Source organism: Thamnophis elegans, chromosome 3, assembly GCF_009769535.1.
Source record: "Thamnophis elegans isolate rThaEle1 chromosome 3, rThaEle1.pri, whole genome shotgun sequence".
Taxonomy (NCBI): Eukaryota; Metazoa; Chordata; class Lepidosauria; order Squamata; family Colubridae; genus Thamnophis; species Thamnophis elegans.
The window spans coordinates 82583336-82608218 of NC_045543.1; positions in this window are offsets into that span (position 1 = coordinate 82583336).

A 24883-nucleotide genomic window follows, 5' to 3' on the forward strand; every position below is an offset into this window, starting at 1 on the left:
AGGCCTGATGCGTGGGTTCATTCCCAACAACCCCCTTAGTGTCTTTTCTAAAGATCGAAAACAGGAGGAAAAAGAACTCGCCTCAGATGGAAGAAGGAGGGGGGGGAATGGTGTCCCATTCAGTGGTCGGGCCCAGCGTTCTCAAAGGGCCCCAGCGCACCAAAGAATCAAAAGTGGGCCCAGAAATAGACTCCCCCCAAGGTCACCAACTCATGCAGTCTTCCGGCTTGCCAAGCTCGCCAGGCGCGGTGTACCCACAATGTTCCACCGCCAGCGAGCCAGCAAGCCAACAGGCAGCGGGCCGCAGGAAGCAGGAGATAAGGGGGATAGGGGGGATCGAGAGACCCCTGATAGTTCGGCCACAAGTCCCGAAAACTGAATGAAGCTGTGGCGTCCACGAGCTGCGGCGTTTTTTCAGCCGATGGTAGCGAGCCAACAGCCCAGCGGCAGCGGGCGGCGGCAAACACAAAGGGAAGGTCGAGCTGTAATGTTGGGCGGTGATAATAACCAGCAATGTCGGCGTCCTTCGGGGCTGGCAGCTCGGAGAATTGAAATTTTTCCGGTCCGCTGCCAGCTCCGGATCACAGGACGTTCGCACCACCCCCACCTCCCTCTGCTCAGTCCCAGGTACAATTTCTCCTCTCAGCAAATTTTCGTTTTCTTCTTTCCGGTCTCCGCGGGTTTTTTCGTTCAAGCCACGATGTTAGGCGGCATCCGCGGCCAACAATGCCGGCGTCTTTCGGGGCTGGCAGCTCGGAGGGGTCGGATGTTTCCGATCCACTGTCAGCTCCGGGGCCGCTAGACGTTCAAACGGTCTCACCTCCCTTGGGTCAGCTCCAGAAGCACCAATTCCTCCTCTCCACGGTATTTCTTTACAGTACGGAGCCGAGCGATGGACTCGGCAGCCATCTTTCTCGCCCATGCGAGAAAGCCACAAGGAGGGGGGGGGGTGTAGTAATTTCCTCTCTTGAATTTCTTTACAACCATAACAAAGTCAGATATTGCAGCAATAGCCATAATATTATGCAGAAAAGTTAAAGTGGCAAAGGAAACTCAGACATTAATTAAAAGCATAGAAAGGAACTGCATTCTGCAACCAAAATAACTTCCAGTCAGTAATTCTCTAATAAGTTGTTGGTTGCAAGCTGGGCCAAGGACAGAGAAGACTGAAAGTCTGCCAGTAGACATTTTTGGGAACTTTAGTTGTATTAGAAACAACCCGTAGCTGCTCTCTACTTTGATGACCAGGCTATACTAGCTGCTGATGGGTTTTGAAAAGCCAACAGCAGACAAGAAAGTGACATGAATTGCATTCACCCCTAACACCCCCTAGGATGTATGTTCTGTTAATGTTCTGCATTGTACCTTAAAATAGATTCTACTGTACTGCCATAAAATGGCTTCTACTGTACAGCATAGTGAAGTTGCCATGGTAACAGCTCCACAGTATTCCACAAGGGGGCTCCCTCTGGTAAGGGGCAAAATCCAGCATTAGAAATTATGTTTGGTTTCCCCCTATAAATAAATACCCGGGCAACACCAGGTTATCAACTAGTACATACATAAAATACAACTACGTCAGAGAAATGCATAACAAGGGACTTATCAAACTGAGGGGCACTTCATTGACAAAAGAAATGATGACAGGTAACATCACCAAGCTACTTCCTAGATATCAGTTCCAACAACTGGGGAAAAATGATAGAAGCTGTAAGTGCAGACATAAGCAAATGAGAAGTGAAGCCCTTGGTGCTCAGCCTGATTGTTTGCTTGCAGATGTTTTATTACTTAACTAGGCAACACACTGATGATGTTACTTAGTGGTGTAATGAAACATCTTCAGGAAAACATCCAAGCTCAGAGAGCACCAAGGACTCCACAATTCAACCCTCAATTGCATAAAATATCTTTTATATTTGACTTAAAAGAGAAGTGTTTGAAGATCTATTTCAGCATGCATCATTTGTTGTGTTTTCTCATCTTATTGATTCAAAGTTTGTAGTCAAAGATTGGGTAGTGAGTCCTCTCTTAGGGTTTCTTTACATTCTCTTTTTGACATTGTTTAGCATGCCTCTAATTGATTAGGTTTATATTCTCTAGGCTATTCAGTTCTTGATGCTTGTTCTTACAAACTTCCTTCAATTTGGTAATGGAGAAGATACCATGTAGTCCATGGTATAAAGGTTTATTATTTTATTTAGAATGCAACTAGAACAGATATTTTCATTTTCTATCTAAATGTAATTTCTTAATAAATAAATTTATTTTTAACCTAAGTACATTCTCCAGAAATATTACTGTAAATTGCTTTAGTCTCTCTTTCTTATTTCTTCCCACTCTCTCTCACTCTCTCCATATTCTACTGCAAAAGTGCCTCCCGTCATCATCTAACCTATTTACTTAACTATTATAGTTTCAAAGAGCTACACTTTTTATAAATCCCTTAATGAGTATCGGTAATAAGATGCCAAATGCGTTTAACCAGAATGATGAGAGTCACGATTTCCATACTTCAGTACAAAACCACATTGCAAATAGTCCCTTGTGGTCCTCCACTTCCTTTGTTCTTCTGTGCTTGATTTTCAATCAAGGGACCAGATCAGAAGGACATTAAGGATCAACAAATGCAGCCAAGCTATACACAACAGTACTCAGAAGAGGAAGTTCAGAATGATTCAATTAATAGCATCAGCATTTTCTGTTATTGATATGGGGAGAAATATATTTAAGTGCTAATTTCAAAGCACAAGCAAAAATATGTTTTATGTATGCCGTATCACAGATTCAGAAACTTGAATGTGCAGTTTTAAAGTTTTATTAAGCTGGTGGCCATATTTTAACATTTAAATGATAATAATTTTTAACATTTACAGAGACAAATAATCAGGCTAAGGAAGATCCAGAAACGTATCTTTTTTTTCCACTAAAGTTACATCTGAGTCTGCTTAGTCAAACTGAGTGTGTTTACTACACCCAGTAAAATTGGCTTCAGGGTAAACATGCCTGTAAGTTTTACTGAAAATAACAGGATAACTAGTGTTCATCTGAATGCTATCAGTTAACGTTATATGCTGTCTGAGTATTTCTGGGAGTTGAAGTCCACAAGTCTTAAAGTTATCAAGTTTGGAGACCTCTTGTTTAGATCTATAGTATGTATTTGAAATACATTGGACTTTTAAGGAGATTGTTCACTCTTTTACTTGTATTTGTGAGGAGGGGGGAGGACATTCTCAGTATCCTCTCCCTACAAAAATCTAAGCACATTCAAAATCTTCCATATCTATATGATTTGTAATATCATTTGTGTGTTGTGTATACAGTATATACATGGTTGTTTCTCTAATGCATGGATGTTAAACTGAGGGTGTCACGTTGCTGTCACATGATGTATTAAGTTTCCTCTCCCCCTTTGCAGAGCCGGGGGTTGGTGTGGCCTGCATGTGATGCATCTGGCCCATAGGCCGCCAGTTTGGCACTCTGCTGTAATGAAATAGTAAACTTATTGTTTGTTCACAATTGGAGCTTTAATATTTTTCTTATTTAATCTTCATTGGCAGGAACACCTGTAAAAAGCTGTGATATCTGGCAACCTGATGAAATGAGTGATGATAAGCCAGGTCCCTTATGTATATGTACCAGTGGTGGGTTGCAAGCGGTACGCCCCGGTACAGGCGTACCGGAGTCTGCCTGGAGCACCAGATACCATTGCGGTGTGGTGCTCCACCCACCCGCCCTTGCTCCTTACCTGTGCTTTAAGCATTTGGCGCTTCTGCACACGCATATGGCATGTATGGTGCCTGTGCAATGCTCCGCTGAGCAGCTGGAGCGTCGCGGAGGCTTGAGGAAGCATCACAGGTAAGTACAATGCAGGCACACCACGCACGTGCATTTGGGTGATGCCGCCACTGATATGTACATGAAAGCTTGTAACTTCAGTAAGAAAGTGGTGGAGTTTGGAGATATCATGACATGTAGGTTTGTTTGTTTTTTTTATTTGCTTCTCTGCCAACACCAGTGTTTAAGGCCAGGATAGAAATAGCTCCTAAAAGGACCATCCTTTGGTTGAAGTCTCAGCAACAGGCTTGATTAAGTGGATGCAAAGAAGCTGGGGAGATCCAGCTTGGATTTTCTTAAGGGAGCCACATTCTTGAACCAAGGTTAGCTTCTATAAATAACAACTACACAATGAAAGCTTCTCTAAATGACTAACTTCATAACACACATTAAAACCAGGCCAGAATACTGCTAACCTAATCTATGTTAAAAGAGCCAATTTGGTATAGTGTTTAAAGGTGCCATGCTGGAAATCAGGAGATTATAAGTTTTAGTCCTGCCTCAAGCATTAAAGCAGCTGGATGACTATAAGTCAATCACTTTTCTCAGCCCTAGGAAAGAGGTAATGGCAAGTCATTTAATTAATGCTGCCAAGATAACTGCAGGGAATTATCCATGGAGTTGCCAGAAATCAAGATTCACTGGAAGACACAAATAGTGAAAAGAATATTAAAACTATATCTTTAATTTTTAAATCTATTTAGATGTTCAGATAATATATTCATGATGCCTCTCTCTCTCTCTCTCTCTCTCTCTCTCTCTCTCTCTCTCTCTCTCTCTCTCTCTCAAACACACACACACACACACACACACTGTAACAGCAAACCTAGCTGCTTTCCAAAAGACTATAATCATGGTAGTGTGTTTCTAAATTGGAGGAAGAAGAATAAGGTATGAGATTATAAACAAAATGCAAGCATTTGAACCTCTGAAGCTGAGTGAAGCTGCTGCATATTCCTTATATCATCCAAAATGAAATAACCAATTATAAGGTACCATTACATTTTTCATTTCTATAACCCAATGAAGCTGAAATTACCATTCATTCGCCACATACACACATCATATATCAAAATCAATCATGCAAAGAATCTACCAAAATCCAAGCCAAGAATATCCCATTTAGCACGGGCATAACTCATGTGTGCAAAGACAAACAGTGTCAATACTCATAACAGTACTCTCTATATGTTGACATGATGTGTGGGTATTTTACACATAGCTAATCCATCAAGCTCAGTTTGCTAATAAACTTAAGCTTCACCCTGATTTTTTTAAAAACTAGACCTTGTTAATGCTGTTTCTGTATAATCAGATTACTCTGATTGTAGTTTACAAACTTTAATGAACTTCAGTGTTCATATCCTCCCAAGTTAATCAGAACTTTATTATGTTTTACAGCAATAAGGAGCAGTTGCTACGGAGATATGTGCATGCTATAAGACAGCAAAAATCTATTTCTATAGGTTGAATCTGCCTTACCTTCCCTCTTAGCAGTTTCTCTTATCAAATGACAATACTAAGGTGTCGCTTCTCCTTTATCATAGTTCTTTAATCACATTTAGTCTGAACAGGCTTTCAAACAGGACTGAGTGTTATGTATTGTATATAGTGTATAGTTGTCAGTTGAAGTTCTCATTCTGGTCCTCTATTGGAATGGGAAAATACTCTCTCTGATTTGTTGTTTGGCTGAGCAGTTTCCTATAAAAGGAGCTGTGTCAGCCAGGGAGTTTAGTTGCCTCACAGGCAGTGTTGAATAAAGAGATGTTAGAAATCACTGTGGCCTCACCTCCATTCTTCACCCAGACCTTAACACTGGGTTTTCTGAAGAAGGACACAAGGACATCTTAAGAGCAACAACCACTCTGTCTAGAGCAAAAGAAGACAAAATCTTCACAAGACAAATTGCCCAAGGCCGTTTCACAGGAACAAAAGCCTGCTAATCTTTGTTTGGTTACTGTATCTTCTCAACCCTCCATGCCACCCAGTATGTCAACATTCCCAACCTTCAGTTCATAGATAGCATTTGATTTCAAAAGTATGTCTGAGAGTTTGTTAAGAGTTCTGGATTTTCTTCCACTGCCACTCCATTTTGCCATAATGAAGATGGTTCCTTTGTCTGAGATAATCTCATACTACTGTAGTTCAAAAGCTAACTGGCGGATGCAACCTCTGAGTGGGCAGAACCTTTTCCTCATAGTAGCTCCTTCAAGGGTTCCTATTTAAAGACAGCTAGGTACAGTATTTTTTTGGCTTTTCTCAGTCACTGCTGAAATATCTTCAGAGGACATTCATTTGTTTAAATAATGCTATAATAAAGATCTGGTTCCAAATACATTTCTGCACATCGCCATCCTTGCTTTTGTGAGAAAGCAGGGGAAGGCGCTATTTAAATTTGCACATCATTGCTAAAATTACTTCTGATGTTTTATGAGCAGGCAAGTTATCTGGGTTTTGTTCTATATGCTGGCTTTAACAATCACTTCTAAATTTGAATATTTCCTTTCCTTTCCTTTTTTCCCCTTTCCAATCCAATTTCCATGACTCAAAACCTTGTGTTCAACTAGAATATGGTAATAGAGGCAATTATGTCATTGAGCATGCGGCTCAGCTCTCAGGTTAAGGCTTCACACCTGGGCATCATTATTCTCTTCCATATCAATTCATTATTTAAGGACTTATTATTTGAAAGGTCTCACAGTGCTCTGGCAATTAGAGCCACAGAAATTCTGTCTGCCTGGAATATATTTATTTTGCTTTCCTAGCTTTTTAATGCCAAAATAATTAAAGCCCTTCTAATGTAGCACTCCTTGGTCATTTACAAGTTGTCAGAAATGTCCATTGTCTGTAAAAATGGCCTCTTCTTGAAAACTGGAATGTATGAGATTAAATATATATGTGTCTGTTTCTGCATGGATTCATGCTTACAACTGTACAAGGATTGAGTCCAGCTAAAATGCTGAACAGGAACATAAGATAAGAAAATCCTGCAAAAGGGTTTTGTTATTGATATACAATCCAGAAATCTAATTATTTTCTCACAATAACAGCATATAGCAAAAAAGGGGAGGATTTTGTTATTGCATGGAATACTGGAATAAATTTTCTTTTGCCCAGATATGACATAAGAAATGAACAAAATGATACAATCAAGATATTTATTATTTCCTATCAAACCACAGATAGGATTTTTAAAAAATGTCTTATGTATAAAATGGTTGAGGGTCTTCCTTCATATTGTTTAACCTTAAAGTTCCACCTCTGATCATCAGATGACAGAGTTGTTTGTCAAGAAACTTCTCTTTCTTCCAGCACTTCCCAGAATAACCAAGGAAATACCTATTATCATAGTCACTAAGTGATTCCAAGAAGCATTCAAGATTATTGTTAATGCATCTTCCGTTGCTATGTATATGCAGGGCATTTGTAGTCTTAAAATCATCCTCTATCTTCAATGCAGATATTTGTACTAGAGGAGTAGGGAGCTACTGAGCTACCAGAAAGTCCAGTCCCAGAAATATAGCTCCACCCTGCAAATGAATGAACAGCATGCATCATTCCACTATGAACATCATGCAACATCATGCATCATTCCACTATGTTGATAGTGGAAGCTCAAATTACTGAGGATGAAACACAGGGTAAACAACATACTAGAAGAGTCAGTTTGGGATAATTGATCATGAAATTGAAAAAGCTAGCTATCAATATTACGAAGCAGAAATAGTTTATTAGCATTGTACTGCAACTGCTAAGAAGAAAGAGAAGGGCAAGTGAGATATTTTGCCACTTGTGTCAAAATACCTTGGTCAGCTTCAAACTTATACATTTTGACTTAAGGGAAGACATTTGATGTTTTGTCATAGAGAGCAAAATATAAGGAATCAGGCCTAGAAAGTAGTTACTGGGGAAAGCTAAGCAAATTAAACTCCATAGATATTGAGACTAAATTCTATCCATTTATTGCTTCCTTTAGCACACAAAAAACACAAAATTCAATGTTCTTTGTCCTGACTCCAAGCTTGTAGAATTGAGAAAGCTTATGAAAATATCTCATTGCAAAATTATTGTAGCTGAAGTTTTAAAAGAGCCTAGCAGTTTATATTTACATTGGTATTCTCTCAGAATCTCAGTAAGCCACTATGAACATATACAGGTATCTTGATCAATTGGATAATCCAGCCTTCTGATCTATCATCCCCTGCAATTATTACAAGATCCAAAGTAAAGCCAAAGATTTGTCAATATTTTGGGGGGGAATTTATATCCTTTAAACTTTAAGCACTCATCACATATCCTTTCACAGAAATCTTTGTTTGCAATATTGCTAACTGGTGCAGAGAACAAAGCTTTAATCGTTATATGAATATGAATACTTTCAACTATTCTCATCTCGTCCTGAGAAAGAAATGAGATTAAGTATATCAATGATCTGAAATCAACATCAACAAATCAACAATGATGAAATTTAAGTTGATTTGAGCATAATCATTTAAAGCAGGTTTGTCAAACTCACAGCGTCACGTTTTCATCACGTGACGTATCATGACTTTTTTCTTCTTCGCTAAACTGGGGTGGGTGTGGCCAGCATCTGAAGCATCTGGTCCATGGGCTGCAAGTTTGATGCCCCTGATTTAAAGCAATTGTAATTAAATTAACCTGGAATAGATGTTCATCACTAAAGATGAAATTAAATAGGAGACAGACCACATGCTTAGGACAGGAAAAGTACATGCTGCAGAGTATAATAAAAACATTGTAAAGGATCTATAAATAATAGACAGTTGTCATCTAACTATTTCTTAGTTATTTGTTGTCTGAGTACTGTTTTTTTGTATTGGTGTTATCTAATCTTGTTACATCAGTTGCTCTTTTCAACTCAAACATTAATATCTCTGTTTCTGACATGCGATATAGCATGACTTTTCAGAGGAATCACACACTGTGAATTGCACTAGTCAAGAGCAATCCAATTGTCACTGGCAGACAGAAATATTCTAGCCAGATAGAACAATATAAATAATGAAACATTGAACCTTCAATACAGCACAAAGAAATCGCCATAATTATCGAGATATTTTCAGTCGCACCCAATGTATGTCATTGAATTAGAATAGCAACACATTAAATGGAAAGATTCAGTTTATCCCGCCAACACCTGCACATTTTTGATTATACATTACAAAGCTCCAGAGCAGGTGTGTGGATCACAGAGAAGAAATTTGGTATATTACATGTAAGCGTTTTAGGTTTCTGCCTTTAATGCTAGTTTTAAGCACCTGTACAGGTGGGTGGCACAGCAATTTAGTGAGAATATAATACAGTCATATATAGAAAGACTAAGCACTTCTAATTGCCATATCTTAATGATGTACAGACAATCTCAGGGCACAATTAACCAGCAGGAAACATTCATAAAAAGGAAAGCCAAAAGAGAGGTGAGGAATTATAAATGCATAAACTTGAAACCTACAATAAAGTTGTGATAAAAAAAGTGATTGTGCCTCTACTGACAACAGAAGATAAAGCTAAAAAACCCTTAATAGTAGAGAAATTAAAGCTTCAACTGTTGAATATGTGGTACTTTCAAAGCACACAAAAGCAAAAGGAGTTTAATTCAGGACCTTTTCTTTCTAGCTTTTTGGAGGATGACTGTTTTTCTAGATCCAAATTCCAACCTCAAACAGCTAATTGACAGCAAATTTTCTATATGGCCTCCAAACTGGCAAGAAACATAAATGGAATAGCTTTTTTAAAGAATGGTAAACAATCAAAGAAGTGAAGGGAGAAGAATGAGGAGTGCTATTTGCTTGGGCAGTTCGCATTGACTACCAAATTCAATGAGTTTCAAAGCAGTTGAGTACCAAGTTACCACTGTACGTTTGAATTCTATTCTTCCCATACTCAGCACTTTTTAGTTAGCAAATCCATCAATCACCAGTTCATTTTTTCCATTTTTCAGAAAAAAAGTTGCTAAGGTTTTCAGTCTCTGCTAAAAGTACTTGTCTTATTCATGATCAGTCAGGTTAATTTTGCCATTTCACCCAATTCCATAATCTTTACAAACTGCTGTTGATCTGTCAGGTTTCTTTCTATGCGTGTTTGTTCAGGTTCAGAAACCTTTTTCTTAACAGAAATTGATACAGCTTATTCTCACTTAACAAACTTCTTCCTTCTCTCATTCCCTTGCTTCAGGCAAATCTATACAGGTTGTAGGGCTTCTTCCTTTCTTTAGAAGCACTTAGAATACAATTGAGAATCCATGACCACAGAACAGGTTTTCTTTCTCGGTGATCGTTCTCCAGGATGCTTAATAGGAAGAGAACTACTACATGATTGGATGCTAAAATTTAATGTAGTCCTGATGTCTCCCCGATAAAGTCTGTTTGGATATGCTAGAAAATCTTTTACCAGAAATCTTCTTAGTCCGTGCTATGGATGGGGAGATAAGAGACCAGCCAACTGGAAAGTCTCTCCAATCTAGACTCCTCTTTCTGTATGACCTCTTCTCACCCTACAAATCATTTCCAGGTATTACCTGGGTAAAAATTAGGTCCCTTCCTTTGGGGGGGAAATCCTTCTGATTTGCAATGTCAAATATTTCCTAGGGCAAAAGAGGACATAATACTATTGATACAGTGGTGGGATTCAATTTTTTTAACTACCAGTTCTGTGGGCATGGCTTGGTGGGCATGGCTCGGTGGTCATGTGACTGGGTGGGTGGGGCAACTTGATGTCACTCATGTCGAGGGGCGCATCGCCTAGCCTGGCTCAGTGTTGAGATTCAATTTTTTTTACTACCAGTTCTGTGGCTGTGGCTTTGTGAGCGTGGCTTTGTGGGGGTGGCAGGGGAAGGATACTGCAAAATTCCCATTCCCTCTCCACTCCTGGGGGAAGGTTACTTCAAAATCCCCATTCCCTCCCCACCCCACTAACCTGCTTTCCAGCTCTGTTCTCCTGTTCAGGGCAACAAAAGAAGATCAACTGGGAGGTTGGGAGGCAGTGGGGGCGTAACCAGACTATTTGCCGGTTCTTCAAACTACTCAAAATTTCCGCTACTGGAAATTCTGACCAATTCTCCAGAATTGGTCAGAACTGGCTGAATACCACCTCTGCTTTGATGCCTCAGTAAGGAGATATTAAACCAAAAGGTCCATCATAAGAAGTATTGTTCTGTCACTAAATTGTGTCCGATTCTTCACCATCCCACAGACCACAGCATACCAGGCTCTCCTGTTCTCCCCTGTCTTCTGGAGTTTGCCCAAGTTCATGTTCATTGCATGATGACACTGTCTAACCATCTCATCCTCTGCCATCCCCTTCTCCTTTTGCCTTCAATATTTCCCAGCATAGAGGTCTTTTCCGATGATCCCTCTCTTCTCATTAGGTAGCCAAAGTATACTTTTATTTATTCGATCTTACATTATAGATTTTGATAACAATATAAATGAACTCATTCAGGAGGTTCAAACCATACTAATCATATCGACTTCTAAGGCCTATTGCATAATTAATGGGTTTCAGTCATTGTAATGTAACCAATTAAATAAAAGTATCATTTGCATAAGTCAGTAAAAAGGACTTGTAGCCACGTCCCTCTGTAGGCTTCTACTTTCATGCCTCTAGTCCCATACCTGTCAATAAACCAATTTATGCTTCAGTATAATTGTATCCTGCTTTCTGGTTCAACATCTCCCCTGGGAAAATTTTCCTTCAATAAGATCCATTTGCAGAACCATTTCACTCTACTTAATGTGAACAGTATATAAATATTTTATCTGTGATTTGTCAGAAACCAAAGAACCCACCAAGATAGCCCAGATAGAAAGAAACAAAGAAAGGGCAGGTACTTTCTCCACAAATAAATGTGAGAGACTTATAGCTTGGTTAAGCATATAGACCACAGCTGGACTTGTGCTTTAGCTGCATCAAATGAGATTTACTGGCATTTCTAAAACAAATAAAAGATTATGGTAAAAATGCTGCCGTGGAAAATGAGGGACGTTCAGTTTGGTACAGTTTGTTCCTTATTCATAATTCATTATTTTGTCCTATTGTACTTTCTTCAATATTGGTTGATGCCATGGGCAGGTTCCAATCCTCGCTGTTGTACAACTCCTACTCACCCGCTCCCATTTTTTTAACTATCTCATTTAAACTAGTGTGTGAAGCATACTGGGATGTTGGCAATCAAAACTGACTAGATTGCTTCCCCCCTCTCCCCAGTATATTAGTTGTTAAGGTAGCTTCCCTTTGCAAAATGGGTAGATATTTCTTTTTCTGTAGTAACTTCAGGGAACTGCTTCCTCTCAAAGTAATTTATTATTGATGTTGTTATTATTGTTCTTATTTCATCCCACATGCAGTCAGCCACATGTTCAGACTGGATTTCACATTTCATCTACCTATCGAGTCCTTCCCCAGGACCTGGGATAGGCAGATGAGGTTGTTTGGTGATATTAAAGGTATCATTGCAGGATGTTAGCTGTTCAAAGCAAAGCTGTCTTTTGTAATTAACTGATAGTGAATTTGTCAATGCCAATGGTTTTAAGTGGTGTTCCAGTTTTTTGGGGATTGCACCCAAGGGACCTATTATTATTTATATCTTTGCTTACTTTTGCAACACTTGGTCTACTTCTATTTGCAGGTCTTTGCACTTTGTGATTTGTTCCAGTTCTTTCCCTTCTTTTCTGCTATCTACAGGTATTGCAATGACCACTATACAGAGGGTTTTTTTTTGTCTTACTAGCTTCAATGCATCTTTTTCACTGCCCTTTGAATACTATTCCAATGCACCTTTTTCTCTTTGATTTGTCTGGTGTACTTGCAACATTCCATGCCTATCTATTTTCCTTGGTAAGTAGAGTCTGTCAATATCTCTCCATAGATGAAGAACCAGATTCATTGTCATAATTTTTCTTGTCTTCCTATCCAGGCCTTTTAGTTCTCCTTGAGTCCAGTCGACTATTCCAGCTGTATAGCTAATGACTGGAACGGCCCAGGTGTTTATTGACTTGATGGTATTTCCTCCCCTGAAGATATTTCATCTTCTTCACTCTCATGATGTAGTCACTTCTAACCTTCTCCTAGACTTCAATGAGATTGATGTTGTCAGCTTTAAGGATATGCCAGTTTTTGTGGTGATCGTCTTCAAACAGATTCTTGATAGTAATTCCACAGTGCATTTTGAATCCTTCACTTTTCCTATTTTTTCCTGTTGATGACCAGAGTATCACATTTGCCCAATCCTAAATCCATTGCTGTATTTTGGTTGTATATACTAACGGTGTTGATCAGCAATTATATTTCAAATGCAGTTTTTCCACACAGCTTCAGATTATCCATGCAAAGGAATGGGATAGCCTCACAGATGTTTTTGATGTTTGCTGTTAGCCGTGGCCTCACTTTTTCAGTATTTTTGACAAAAGAATCAGTGCAATGACAAATAATAGTTGTGACTGTGATTGAAAGATCCTCTCTTGACATTAATCTCTCCCAGTCTATCATCATTGACTAGAAACTGTGTCTTCCATTGTGTCGTTGATCTTTGCACAGAGTGTAAGATGTTTCTACTAACTCCTGTTACTATTCATATTGTCTACCCTATTTTCCATAAATAGTGTAATCCTCATTTTAATTCTTACAACAACCTGATAAAGTTAGATTGGGCTGAGAGAACATGATTGGTCCGAAATTATTAATGGCTCCTCCACTAGACTATTGGGAGTATTAGTAGACTCCTGAATATTCTACTTATCACATGGTACTAGATCTCTTTGACAGCATAATTACTATTAAAGAACTATATGGATTTTCTCTCATATCTTCAACAGATATTTTCATCCAGTTACTCTGTGGCTAGCCCCAAAATGATGATTGGATGCCTTTTTTATTTTGAAACATGCCTTAACAAAATGAATCCCACCTGGGGCTTGAAAGCAAGGAGAATTGGTTCTATTCCTCTTGAAACTAATTAAGAATAGTTCTAGAAATCAGTTGCTAGGAGCTATCTACTAAGTAGAAGATAGTAGTAGTAGACTTCTATTAATAAAAGTCTACTAATAGACTTCTATCAAGGTCTATTGATTATGAGCAGACCTAAAATACCTTGGAGTCATTATAGTGCAATCATCCTGTATCACCCCAGTAATGTTCTCTATTCCAAAATGAATCAGCATTGTGCAGAATAGAAATGATATGTCAAAAATATGTACAAATGTGATAAAATCAGAAGAGAGACATACAAGGAAAAATTGTTGTTTAAAATGTCATTAGATAACTTACCTTAAAAAATAACTTTGTAAAAATTCCATCTTCTGGTTTAATGATGTTCAAGAGGTAGACATTTCTAGATTTCTAGTAATGTCAGAGTACTAAGTGTATAGAGAATCATGGTGGAACCACAGGATTTGGGCTGATTAAAATAAAATAATGGCATTATGAGGTCATCAGGATAACATAGCCTCAAATACATATCATGATAATAGTATAGGAAAAAGCAACTGTACTAAATACATATGAGAATAACTTTATAGATTGATGATCTTAAAATGCATTTGCCACTAAGATTTTGAGAAGGGAGAAGAGAAAAGGAATCTAGAGACACTTGCAAATGAAAACATTTATTTGCATGTCCTTTCCTGCCTTCGTCTTCAGCTCATTGGGTTTTCATTTAGCTTCATTTAGTCCCTGTCCCTGATAGGTCTTTCTACTTAACTTGCAAAATTTCAGAAAGCTAGAATGGATTAAGGGTGACTAAGGGTGATGGTTTTCTTGTTTCCTCTCACTTAGCAGCTTTTCAAGAAACACAGACCTGTATTAAATAAGAGAGATAAGACTAGATCTTCAACGCTCAATGAGCTAAATAGATTGGTATGGATTGGAGATAAGAAATTCTTAATCTTGGACTGTTTCCTGGAGCTGTTTCCATACTGTGAATCAAATGTACATTGTTCATGGAGCAAAACGTTTTAAATCAATCTTCAGTTAGTTATGTATGGACTGGATGACATGTTTGTCAGTAGATTCATGTGTGACTTACAACAGTGTTCCTCAACAGTACTTTAACAAATAAAATGATATATCACATTGGATGTCACTAAACCTGGTCTTCATATCTCTTGGATGTAGAAATGGAAAGAATGTCTTCAAAAACACAGAATAACTGTCATAAGTTACAGAATAAATATTCACCTGAAAGCCATGAAAAATTTCTGAATAATGGCACTAGTTTGATCATGAAATTAATGACCAAAGTAAAATATTAGTTCCACTTTGCTGCATGTATTCAAGCACAAACTGGACAGCCTAGTATTGTGGATGGTTCCATTGGAATTTCTCCATTGATCAACAAGTTGGATTTCAAGGCTGAAACATTTCCAATGTTATAATTTGTCTGAAGACTTATATAGGGAATAAGATTGAAATTACCAGTTAGGAAACATTTGCAGAGGGTAACTTTTGAAATTCTTTCCAATCCCTTAACAAGAGTTCCGTTCTAGGTCATATAACCAAGGTGTCTTAGAATGGAAGAATCAAAAGTTCCAAGCAGTTGCCCAATTGCCTTTGGGAGAAAATCTGTATTTTTTATTTTTATTTGTTCATAGCTTCTGGCAAAACCCACCGTATTTTCAAGCTCAATTGTTCTTTTGCTGGTTTGTCCATCCATACCAAACTCAGTCCCATTCTGTTCAGCTTTTGGAGAGCGATTTTGCTGAGATAGTCAGACATTCATATTCCATAACATGATTTCTTCCCAATAATATTTGGGTTGGAAAGAATAAGAATGAACTGCAGATAATTTACTGAAGCCATTTGAGCTTTCTTGAAAGGTATTGTGCAGCAGAAAGTTTGCTTTGCTATTTCTAAAAATGGCTGTAAAAAAAATAAAATGACTCAGACACTTCAAGCTGCAAGAGAATAGAGATGCTGCCCATAGACTAACAGGGACGTTCTAATACAATTGTATAACCTCTTATAATGTAGAACTTTGAGAGTTGTATTGGCTACAGGTTTGTTTTAAGTGCAATTCAGGTCTTATTGATAATTTATAATGTCCTTGATGCAGAATCACTTATCTCAAACAGAATCTTCCCACCCAAGAGATGCAGAGAAACAATGTCACATGAAAGCTCAAGTGGCAGAGAAATGTGCATTTTCTGCCAGATCTTGCCTCCTCTGAAACGGTTTCCCCTTTTTATATTTAAAAAATGAATATTTGATTATCCCACCAAGCATTCAGGGATTCAGATGTAAAGGATGTATGTATTAGGACTATGTGGGCATGGTTAATGTTGCTGTGGTTGCTATTATGATACTTTATTATTTATTAGTGATACTTCTTTATGTAGCAGGTATATAGCTTTTATAAGTCATTTTTATTGAAGCAGCATAGAAGTGCTTGAATATAAATAAACAAGCCATTTTTGCTAATATTTAATGGCAATAAAAGCAAGCTCGGTTAAATTCGGTTTGTCTTGAAGGTTATTTATAAATAAGATATAAGGTGGGGAGTGGGGTGGGATAAGATAGGCAAGGCAAGGCAAGGCAAGGCAAGGCACCAGATAGGATGTGAGATAAGATATAAGATAGAAATAGCAACAGCACTTAGACTTAAATAACGCTTCATAGTGCTTTACAGCCCTCTCTAAGCAGTTTACAGAGTCAACGTATTGTCCCCAACCAGTGGTGGATTCCAGAACCCATTGCAACTGTGTGCAACAGAGCCGGGTGTCCACCTCATGTATGCATGCAGCGCGCACATGTGTACTTACTGTCCGTGACACTCCAGCTGCTCAGCAGGCACCATATGCTCCGTGCACATGTGCGGAAGCCCCGATTGGCTCAAATACTGGTAAGGAGGGCGGGCAGGTGGTTGGGCACTTCGGAGCACAGTACTGGAAAGATATCTGGTGCTCCCAGCAGGCACTGGTATGCCCGTACCGGGGCTTACCGGTCGTATCCCACCACTCTCCCCAACAATCTGGGTCCTCATTTTACCCACCTTGGAAGGATGGAAGGCTGAGTCAATCTTGAGCCTGGTGAGATTCGATCTGCTAAACTGCTGGCAGCTGGTGATCAGCAGAAGTGGCCTACATTCTAGTAGCCTATTACTAACCACTGCTCCATAGCAGCTCATCCACGGAGATAGGTTCTGAGATAACCTTTATTATCACTTTTTCTGTATACACAGTTGCACACATTAAAAATGAAATTGATTCCTGCTCTCAAAAGGTGTACACACACACACACACATGCACACACCCTAACAGTCTTAAGAGTCCTAAGAGTACCAAATACCACCCTTCAGTCTCTGCTGAAGTAATCTGTTCTGAAATCTTATTTTCAGAAGGTGACAAGATAGAAAATATTAGATTAGTGGAAAATTTCCTCCCGAAATAGTAGCTCCCCTCACACAATTTCGTGGTTTTCAGGAGGGATTCTTGTCTTTTCAGAAAAAGATAATTACAGAAAGGCGTCCTTCAACCATACAATCCTATACATGCTTGCCTATGAGGAAGTATGACCTACCTACAATAAATCAACAGGGAATAAATTTCATATCTACACATTTTAAAATTACACAACTTCCTCTGTGACATACCAGACCATTTCATGATATATCATTTCCAAATCTATTTCCAATTCTTCATAAAACAGTCATTTGTTTATTAATCAGTAAATCTAATCGCTGCAATATTCTGACTAAGGATAAGAAATGGCAAATTTTCTTGTCATACTGTACAGTATTTATCTTTATTTGGTATAAAACGTAGCAGAAGTTTTAATGAATAAATAGTATTTGGTAAAATCTAGTGGGCAGTGCATTTTTAATGCTATTAAATCTCCTTTAGAAAGATATTACACAATGGTCACCAGTCATTATATTATATATTTTTTTCATACCCTTAAGCTTAAAATGTATAATATTTTGTGTGCATCCTGCTTCTCATGGTTTATGCAAAATAGTTTTTAACACAATTTTACAAATAATCTGTAGCAGCCATAAAATCGACACTCTGTACAATCTCAACATAGGCCTTTCTGCTTCATTTCCCAGAACTGATTTTTCCCTCCTCTCATTCTGTAAATATATCATCATAAAAGCTATGCAGAGCAGTTATACATTTCATTATGTAAGGATGGTCTATGGGTTTGAAAAATCCATTCTTGTATATTATAGCCAGTCAGAGTCATCTTACCCATTTGATAGATGGAATGTTTGCAGTAATATTGTTAAGATTATCCCGGAAGCCTGCTGCTGGCATTTCACCAATGGCACCTGGAGCCATTTTTTCAAACCGAAGGAAGTTAATGGAGAACTAGCAAAGAACTTGAGCCTTTGCTGCAGTCTTCAAAATGCCTACAACAATGTATACCATGGACTCTTTCAAGGGGATAAAATATTTGCCAATAAAATAAATCCACGTGTTATAAAATAATGTACATTATATAGGTAAAACTCAAAAAATTAGAATATTGTGCAAAAGTTCATTTATTTCAGTAATGCAACTTAAAAGGTGAAACTAATATATGAGATAGACTCATTACATGCAAAGCAAGATAGTTCAAGTCGTGATGTGTCATAATTGTGATGATTATGGCTTACAGCTCATGAAAACCCCAAATCCACAATCTCAGAAAATTAGAATATTACATGCAATCAATAAAACAAGGATTGTACATAGAACAATATCGGACATCTGAAAAGTATAAGCATGCATATGTATTCAGTACTTGGTTTGGGCCCCTTTTGCAGCAATTACTGCCTCAATGCGGCGTGGCATGGAAGCTATCAGTCTGTGGCACTGCTGAGGTGTTATGGAAAACCAGAATGCTTCAATAGCGGCCTTCAGCTCTTCTGCATTGTTCGCTCTCATGTTTCTCATCTTTCTCTTGGCAATGCCCCATAGATTTTTATGGGGTTCAGGTCAGGTGAGTTTGCTGGCCAATCAAGCACAGTAATCCCACGGTCATTGAACCAGGTTTTGGTGCTTTTGGCAGTGTGGGCAGCTGGAAAATGGAGTCAGCATCCCCATAAAACTCATCTGCGGAAGGAAGCATGAAGTGCTCCAAAATCTCCTGGTAGATGGCTGCATTGACCCTGGACTTAATGAAGCACAGTGGACCAACACCAGCAGATGACATGACTGCCCAAATCAACATAGACTTTGGAAACTTCACACTGGACTTCAAGCATCTTGCAATGTGTGCCTCTCCATTCTTCCTCCATACTCTGAGTCTTTGGTGTCCAAATGAGATGCAAAAGTTGCTCTCATCAGAAAAGAGGACTTTGGACCACTGAGCAACAGACCAGGTCTGATTTTCTTTAGCCCAAGTAAGATGCTTCTGACACTCAGGAGCAGCTTGAAAAGAGGAATATGACATTTGAAGCCCATGTCCAGGATCCGTCTTTATGTGGTGGCTCTTGATGCACTGACTCCAGCCTCAGTCCACTCCTTGTGAAAGTCCCCAACACTTTTGATGGCCTTTTCCTGACAATCCTCTCTAGGCTGCAGTCATCCCTGCTGCTTGTGCACCTTTTTCTTCCACACTTTTCCCTTCCACATAACTCCCTATTAATGTGCTTTGGGAACATTCAACTTCTTTTGCAATTACCTTTTGAGGCTTTCTCTCCTTATGGAGGGTGTCAATGATGGTTTTCTGCACAACTGTCAGTTCAGCAGCCTGTCCCATGATTGTGATTCCTACTAAACCAGACTCAGGAGTCTGGAAGGCTCAGGAACCCTTTGCAGGTGTTATGGCTTAATTAGCTGATTAGAATGGGACACTTTGAGCCTAGAATATTGCACCTTTTCACAATATTCTAATTTTCTGAGATTGTGGATTTGGGGTTTTCATGAGCTGTAAGCCATAATCATCACAATTATGACAAATCATGGCTTAAACTAGCTTGCTTTGCATGTAATGAGTCTATCTCATATATTAGTTTCACCTTTTAAGTTGCATTACTGAAATAAATGAACTTTTGCACGATATTCTAATTTTTTGAGTTTCACCTGTGTGACTGAAGGGTCACATGTGTGCAGAACATTTATTTATTATTAGATTTATATGCTGCCACCTCAATGTATAAAGTGATTTTGGTGATTTCATTTTATTTATTTTAAGTTTAATTATAGCAATAGCACAGACTTATGCACTGCTTTACAGTCCTTTACAGCCCGCTCCAAGCAGTTACAGAGTCAGCATATTACCCCCAACCATATGGGTCCTCATTTTACCAACCTTAGAAGGATGGAAGGCTGAGTCAACCCTGAACTGATCAGAATTAAACTCCTACCAGTGAGCAGTGAGTTAGCCTGCAGTATTGCATTCTAACCACTGGGCCACCACCACCGATATTTAATTACATCAAAGACTCCTGGTGTAAAGAGGATAGTTGTGGCATAAAGTAATTTGATAAGAAAGAATAATAATCCATAAATCCCAAAGTTATTCTATGTTTACTTTGTTCTTTTTATTTCATTCGTAGACCAGTATAAAACAAATAGCATACAGTAATTACAATTGCAAAACAGGAGTAAAATTACACATTCATAAAATAAAATAAAATTTAAAAGTTTTAGTACAAAATTACAAATTACAGAATATAAAATATAAAATATAAAACCAGAAAAACCATAAAATTACAATTTGGAGGATAGCTACTATAAGATCTAGCTAGATAGTTGATAACTGTACATAAATACATGAGAAATGATATAATAATTTAAACTATCAAGTATCATAATTTGGAATTACTGCAATTATAATCCAACCAATTAGAAGTGAGATAACAATAAACTAAAACTTTGAGTAATATATATGCATTTGTCAGGTGCAAGAAATCAGGAACCAAGGCAGTTCAAATGAATATAGGTTTATTGCTTGCTAACACTCTCTGCAAGATCTGAACTATTAACAGTTAAAGCAAATTGGTGGTAGATAAGAGTCAACAGAATTAAAGGTGAGCTGGACTTATTTGCCAAAGCACCAGAAGGCAGGACAAGAAGCAATGGGTGAAAACTAATCAAGGAGAGAAGCAAGCTGGAAATAAGAAGAAATTTCCTGACAGTTAGAACAATTAATCAGTGGAACAATTTGCCTCCAGAAATTGGGAATGTGCCAACGCTGGAAGTTTTTAAGAAGAAATTGGACAACCATTTGTTGAAATGATATAGGGCTTCCTGCCTGAGCAGGGATTTTGATTAGAAGATCTCCAAGGTCCTTTCCAACTCTGTTATTCTCTTCTGTTCTGAGGTACAGTAACCTAGATGGGGCTCAATATCTCTTCATTTAGAGGAATCATTTATGTTCAATCACAGCTTGGATAAAGAAGCAGGCTACTCTGTTGTCTGAAATCCTTGCCTCTTAGTCAACAAACAAGTTGATCAGCTTCTATTCCGTCTGGGCATAGTGGCCTGGTGGGAAAATACACATATGTTGGAGATTGATTTTTTTAAAAATCCAGTGTACAACCATACCCAAAGTTTCAATTTTATTCTCACCCCAAGAACAAAACCACTGTTCTTCAGAATATTAGAGACTCTTCCCTCCAGAAGGGTGTAAGAAAGGACATTGCAAAAGGCAAGTATAAAAGCTCTTCTAATGTTTTGAGGAGTGATATTGTGCAACACTTTTGCTTGAATTCATTGGAATAATGTATCATGACAACTTGCTTTCAAGAGTCATTTCTCTGGAACACGGTAGTATGCTTTGGCCGGTTCAAATTCCATTGGCATCAACACAATAGAAGAAAATTAGTAATACTTTAGGGAAAGAGCAAATAGGTTCTCCAAAGAACTCTGGAATTTGATTTGTTGAGAAGTAAAAAAAAAAAGGCAGACAGCTTGGGTTAAAGATTAGTTTGAGTCAGCAGCTATTGGTATTGGGCATAGGTTTCAATTAGAACCATTATTTATTCCATTTAATCAAAACATTTGATTATTCCATTTAATCAAAAACAAAAATAAAAAATGTAATTCTATTCCCAGAGATGCAATCTTTGAATCAGGGGCATCCATAAAGAGGGGTCAAAAAAGTCAGGATGGAGGCTACAATCACACAAAGCTTCTTCTCCGGTAATATTGTACTGCAAACTAGGACATACAAAACCTTTGCTAGACCAATTCTCGAATACATCTCATCTGCCTGAAATTTTGGGCTTGTACAGCCTAAAACTATACCGCCTGCAGTCTGACCTAAGCATAGTACACAAAATTATCTGCTACAACAACCTACCTGTCAATGACTACTTCAGCTTCAACCGCAATAATACATGAGCATAGAATAGATACAAATTCAAGGAAAACCGCTCCAAATTCGATTGCAGAAAATACAACTTCAGCAACAGAGTGGTCAATGCCTGTGATGCACTACCTGACTGTTGTTACATCCTCAAACCCCCATACCTTTAACCTGAAACTGTCTACTGTTGATCTCATCCCATTCCTAAGAGGTCAGTAGGGGTGTGCATAAGCGCAGCAGCCTGCCTAAGGTCCTTGTCCTACTGTCCCCATTTATTTGTACCCATTTCCTGTGTTCTTATTCATGTTTATTCTTATTCCTGTTATCTTGTATATGAGTGACTAACTAACCAACTAAATAAATAAATGTGCATAACAATTGCATTGGGCATTGATTTCATGGTCAACATTTGCATCTATCTGACACCCCCCATTCCTATCTTTACACTTCACACTTGTAAAGGATTGGCACCATTGAGGATATTTTCATATAAATTCATTGTTCTGTACAACTGAAGTCTATATGCCTTAGCAATTTACACAATCCCAACGAATATTTATTCACTGAAATGGATTTCAAGGAGAATGCATGTTTTTATAATGCATATTTTGTAAAGTTCATGGCTTCCAAATGTACTGGACTCCAATTTCCATAACTCCAATTTCCAAAACAAGTAGTTTAATAAATAAGGAAGTTAAGCCTGCCATTCCTTGAGGCACCAAGTCATGGAGATACTGGAAAAGCTAATCTAAACAATCACCCTTTTTTTCTTTTTTACATCACATGGCAAATTAGCATAGGTGAATTGCAAATGTAGTGTCCAGTTCAATGGCTGTGTTCTGGGGACACCAAGTTCCATCTTTTAAAAATCAGTCCTACTTAGTAAAATTACTAAGGCAACTCTCTGGATTGTGAATCAAATCAATACCTTGCCTTGTGTCAAATGATTCACAAGATTTATTGTGAAGTTTCTCAACGCTTTTATTCTTATACACTAGAACATTACGGCTTTTTTTTTTTAAGAAAAAACTATTTAGAGAAAAAGAACAGCTTGCTCAAAAGCTGCACTGATGACATGCAAATAATATTTTGGGATGCTGGATCTGACAGCCCAATTTGGAAAAATAAGGCTTGTCACAGCCTCTCCATATTCAACAAGAAGGCATAAATGCATCATCCTTAGAGCTCTTTCTTGAAGATTTGATTATACCACATTACCAATTATCACAGTCATTACCATGGTGAGCACTGCTTCTCACATGGCTTTTGAAAGAGATAATGGCTTAAAACATATAATTCTATCTTGGAGAAAAGAAGCACTATTTTCCAAACCACAGTTTTGATTTCAGCTGACATCTCTGGGAACACATGTGGTCACAATTCAGCAAACATGGGGATCAACAGATATACACAAAGAAACTTCTTTGTTTTTGAAATAAACTTCTTCCTTATACAAAATCCACTTCTGCTATCACAATGATGCTGGTCTAAATATTAAAAATAATTGCCCTGGCTCAATAGAAAAAGAACAAGAATACACTTAAGATTAGCAGTGGTGGTTTTCAAAAAATTTTAGAACCTCTTCTGTAGTTGCGGCCTGCTTTGTGGGAGTGGCTTGCCAGCCATGTGACTGGGTCGGCATGGCCAACTTGTAAAATGTGGTGAAGCTCACTTAACAATGCTCTTGCTTAGCAACCAAAATGTTGGCTCAGAAACTCTTGCATTTGAAGCATGCAAGTCTTAAAGCTGTCAAGTTACAAGACCCTTGCACCCCTAACCCTTTAGAAAAAAAACCAGCCAGGGGTGTTCAAACTTGACAGCTTTAAGACTTCTGGACTTCAACTCCCAGAATTCCTTCTTTCGCTCTTCATCTTGATGATGTGTGGACGGGCAGAGGGAGGGAGCTGGAACCAGTTCTAAATGGCACTGTAGATTTGTGGAACCTCTTGTTAGAACTGGCATGAATCCACCCCTGGATCAGCCATAACATTTGTCCAAGATGGTATAGGGCAGTGATGGTGGACCTATGGCACGTGTGCCACAGGTGGCATGCAGAGCCCTCTCTGTGGGCACGCAAGCCATCACCTATTTCAGCTCCACCGCACTCCTCCCACCAGCCAGCTGATTTTTGGATCTCTGCTGTGCATGCAGGAGACATGTGCACATGCACAGGAAGGGCGCACAGGAGGGCAGGGTGTGCCCCCCACACCACATTTTTGGTCCCAGGAGGCTTCAGGGAGGCCTGCTAGACCCGTTGAGGGATCATGTGCACATACGCGGGGGACGTGGGAGCGAGGAGGCCATGAATGCATGCGCAGGGGGCAGTGGGCACTGGGGGTATTGCATGCACATTGAATTATGGGTGTAGGCATGTGAGGACAAAAAGGTTATCTATCACTGGTATAGGGTCTCCTGATGGAGCAGAGGGTTGGACTATAAGCCCTCCAAAGTCCCTTCCAACTTTGTTATTCTGTATTCTGGTATTCAATGGAAGCAGCTAGCCAGCTAAAATATAATTATTTGGAAACTACAGAAAATCTGAAGGCAGAACATGGGTGTTATTACTAAACTGCAGCCTTTCTGGTGTAGCATCTACCATTGGTGGAGAAACATCAGGGAGTATATCAAAAAGTTATGAACTGAATACTTACTACAGACAGAGTTGTTCATATAACTATCCGCCAATTCTATTACTTACAAAAGGCAAACATCCTGTTAAGGGGAACTCCAGCCATATTAACACACAGGTGGCCACAATCTAGGACAACCTTAGTTGCAAGTTCAGATTATTTGTTTGCCC